General features: G+C 33.7%; 1 long non-coding RNA gene across 1 annotated transcript; it reads right to left on the minus strand.

The window, feature by feature from the left end:
• Window positions 1-510: 510 nt before the first annotated feature.
• Window positions 511-2,361, minus strand: LOC133779592 (uncharacterized). Its single transcript, XR_009869151.1, has 2 exons — window positions 1,870-2,361; window positions 511-740 (listed from the first exon to the last, which is right to left on the minus strand). It is a non-coding gene; the product is annotated as an uncharacterized LOC133779592 (long non-coding RNA).
• Between the last annotated feature and the right edge of the window lie 2,245 nt (window positions 2,362-4,606).

Consider the following 4,606-nt stretch of genomic DNA (forward strand, 5'->3'; position numbering starts at 1 on the left):
ATAAATACACCATAAGGAAACAAACATGAACGTAACCAGTTACCCAAAAGTAACAACAAAACAACGATAAAGGTAACTAGTTACACCGATATTACAATAAAAGATAAATTACCCACTATAACAATCTAAAAGCCAAAATAAATAAATTAAAACACTACTACAAAAGGGGTTTTTTAGGACTAGCATTGCGAGTCCTAAAAAATTTGGTTGAGTGCCTTTAATTAAGTTTTTAGGACTCGCAAAGAATAATGTTTTTAGGACTCGCAATGAGAGTCCTAAAAAATCTGGTTGAGTGCCTTTAATTATGTTTTTAGGACTCGCAATGCGAGTCCTAAAAAATCTGGTTGAGTGCCTTTAAGTAATTTTTTAGGACTCGCTTTGCATGTCCTTAAAAGTAATTTTTTTTAAAAAAATGCAGCTACAATTTTTATTTTTATTTAGAAAAAATATATCCCTTTGAGTGTCCAAAATGTATTATATATGTTAGATTTCTAAAATTTCAAAAGAAAATACAACAAAATAATTTTTTATTAATTACTCAAAAATATAATTTCAGTATTTAGTCTACTCGGCTTACAAAATCATATTACATGATAGTTTATACTACAATCAAATTTTATCATCACCAAATAATAAAAAATAAATGTATCCAATGTTAGTGAAATATATTTTTTATTCTAAAAACTTCAACTGTCAATGTTGTCTAGTATTGCGCCAAAGAAATGCATCTCAATATAGACCTGCACATTATAAAAAAATTCTTTAATTATAAATATATTATAATTCAAACTTATAAATACAATTTTTACTTTTTATTGATCCAACTTTATGGATGCCAATAATACACCTAGCCGACAATAAAAATAAAAAAAAATAATAACTAAAAAAATAAAAAATAATGCACACATCATCATCATCATTTGGCTTTTAACAATCAAATCAAAGTGAAAATGCATAATTAAGCTACGCAAATTACATTCAAATCAAATAGTTTTGACTAAATTAAGCATCTTTTAAGAGACCCTTTTAATAATAATCCACCTCTTAATCTCTAATTTCGTTAAAACTTTAATGCCGGCTTATTATTTATTATGATGTTATGATTCAAGTGGGAAAGAGCTTAAGTGATAAGACATTAGTACTACTTAGTTACTTGATTAATTAAGAAAGAAACATCACTAATTTGAATCCTATCTTGGATGTATAGTGAGTTTCAACTAAACATATTTTTTTTAGCCTATTCTAGTAATTAAAAATTTATCTCAGATCTAAGTATGTATTTAAAATTCTATAATCAACTTAATAATTAATTAGACCGTCAAATGTTAAATATCCGGATCACAAATTTATCATTATGGCAGTCATCTTTTCATATTTCCACACAAAACTAAGTACAAAAAAATCTATAGAAAATCGGACAGCATATCCCCTAATTTACTAGCCTAGCCATCTGTCACAATCAACACCAACATGCAAACAAATCAAACAACACACAAATTTTCATCCATATATCACCGCAGCACACAAAATTCTCAGAACCTACTTCACTAAGACATACAAGTTCTCAATCTTCCATTATCACCGCAGCACACAGAATTCCCATAACCTGCTTCACTACGGATGAATATCTAAGATATTCAAACTCCACTAAAGTGCAATACTAAAGCAATTAGAGAATAAACCCATACACATTCCTTCATTTGATCAAAGGGAAACATAATTACCAAATCAATTACTAATTCTATTGTTAAGAGACAAACTCATTTATTTGAAAAACATTTCCTTGAACAACTTCTTAAAGATTAAAAAAAAAAAAAAAAAAAAAGATGAAAAGGTTAACATGAAAAGAGTACTAAGTTATACTCATACCTGCTTCCATAGCTCTTCAACTTCCTTTATACAAACGCACATTTTTGCTCTATTAGATATTGCTATGGCCCAAAAGCCTATCCAGAAATACAATAAATAAAATTTAACTTAGTTGAGTTACAGAAACCGCAAAAAGATTGGCTAACGATAGAAAAAAGGGACAAAAAATGATGCTAATTCCAAACTTAAACCCATTTAATCACACACCCATTACCAAAAACAAAAACTACAGAAGTTGAGAGTTGAAAAAGAATACATGAACAAGCTTTCCTTGGTTCTGCTGTTTAGGTGCAGCAGCAAGTAATCTTCTTAAATTTACTTCCGTTTTGCTAGTTCCCATATTTCAAAAACCTACAAAAGCAAAACTCAATTTTAAGCCCAAAAATAGCAATCAATTTAGAATTGACCAAATTAATCATATTAATCCATTCAAACCGGTTGCAAAATGCACCAAAATCCAGTCAAGAAATATACCAAAAGCTAGTAGCAAAATACAAGTAGTAGCCATTAAAGAAGCAGCAAATAAAATCAGTAATTACACACAGCTACAGATAGATACCCTATTTCACATTATATGGTACACATACTAGAGTGGTTTCCATTCTTTAGTTTGTCAATGATCTTGAATATGAAATCAAATATTCAAATATGTGTAATTACACACAGCTACACATAGATACCCTATTTCACATTATATGGTTCCTTTCCCTTTCATCTTAAAATTAGATTAAGACATCAAACATGAGATTGATTCTATTATAAAAAATATGCATACTATTTCAAAGAATACAAAAAGGTCAGAACATGTAAGTTATCTTCCCAGTTCTGCAAACCTTTAGTGTGATGACCGTTGTTCTCTTTGTTTGGTCCGAGCTGCAATTTTCCATGGTCCAAGTCATTGACTTTAGGTGCGAAAAAATTCCCTGAATATTAGTTGAAAGCCATTTATTTAAATGTAAGTCTCTAGTAGTTTAAACAAAGAGAGAATCATAATGAAGTTGCAACTAACTAAACCAAGAATTGATAAACCTCTAGCTCTAACATCTGATATCATAAAAAAAGGGTTGATAAATAAATAAGTGAGAGCTTCCTCCTACCATGTTTTCAGAAATAATTGGTGCGGTAACCGAAGCCCTAAGCCCAGCCACCGTCCCTGCCGAGCCCAGCCACCGTCCCTGCCCGAGCCCAGCCACCGTCCCAACCAAGCCCAGTCACCGTCCCAGCCCGAGCCCCTCCCTGCCCAACCAGTGTCCCAGCCCGAGCCCCTCCCTGCACAGCCACCGTCCCAGCCCGAGCCCAGCCACCCTCCCTGCACAGTCGACCCAGACCCAGCCCAGCCCAACCCGAACCCCTCCCTGCGCCGTCCTTGCACGATCGATCCCACCCCCTGAGACCCCCGCACCGTCGAGCCCAGCCAGCCCGGAGAACCCCACTCGCGCGTCGAGCCCTTGAACCCCCAGCCGCTATCGAGCCCTTGAAGCCCTAGGCGACATCGAGCCCAGAAAGAGTGAGAGATGGGAGGACGAAGGAGTGAGAGAGTCGAGTCCCCTGCCTCTGCATCGAGCCCGCCGCCGTGATCCGACCACCAGCCACCCACCTGCCGTGACCCATGCACGCCGTCCAAGAGGAGGGCTGAGGGCTGGTTTTTGAGTTGAGGAAAAGAACGAGAGAGAGAGAGTGAGATTGAGGTTGAGGGAAAGGGTTTAGTTTTTATTATTATTATTATTGTTTGTAAAAAAATATATAGTTATTATTATAAAAATATATAAATACAAAGTATAATGATATTAAGAAAAAATAATAGTAGTTTTTATTTTTTAAGTATATTTAAAAACTAACAACTTATAATTTGTTTGAAGAAATTATTAAAATATTTAACCATATATAATAATTTACTTTTAACTATTACTTTCAGCTCAGTTGTTTTTAGGACTCGCAAAGTTGTTTTTAGGACTCGCAAAGTGAGTCATTAAAGAGTATTAAGGACTCCCAAAGCAAGTCCTTAAAATTGTTAAGTAAAACACTCATTTTTTAGCCCAGATTTTTTTAGGACTCGCATATTTTTTTAGGACACTCATTGCGAGTCCTAAATTGTGTTTTTTCAGGACTCTCAATGAGTGTCCTAAAAACTCTATAAATATTTTTAAGGACTTGCATTTATGTGCGAGTCCTAAAAAAGTATCCCGTAAAGGGTATTTTGTAGTAGTGAAACCTTTACATTCTCTTATCACAACCTCCTCTATATATAATATTAAAGTTACTTTAATATTAGCTTAGTAAACTGGTTGCATTACTATAATAAGACAAACTTAGTGGAAAAATCTAAAAAATACTTAAGTAACCAGTTACCCTGAGTATATTACGAAACCAACAGCCTAAGTACCTAGGTACCCTCAAAATCATTGTTGCTCAAATAACACCAGGAAAATTAGTTAAACAACCCAACTAGGAACTAGTTTGTAAAGAACGCCCTAGACTAATACTTACAAAACATTCGCATAACATAGTTTATAAAAGAATACCATTCATTATCAAAGTCTCAGGGGGACTTGTTTAAAAACATGCAAGTTGGCGCCACGAGTTTTAAAATAAAACATAGATTTTTATTTAAAGTTCAAAGAAACCAAAAATTAAATAACTGAGTCCCACTGATAATTTAGGAAAGTCTCTTAAAAACAAAACATAATTTAAATGGCGTTCTACGTTGATCGTTTTTCCGTTCATAGGATTACCCCAC

This window comes from Humulus lupulus, chromosome 1 (assembly GCF_963169125.1).
Source record: "Humulus lupulus chromosome 1, drHumLupu1.1, whole genome shotgun sequence".
NCBI lineage: Eukaryota > Viridiplantae > Streptophyta > Magnoliopsida > Rosales > Cannabaceae > Humulus > Humulus lupulus.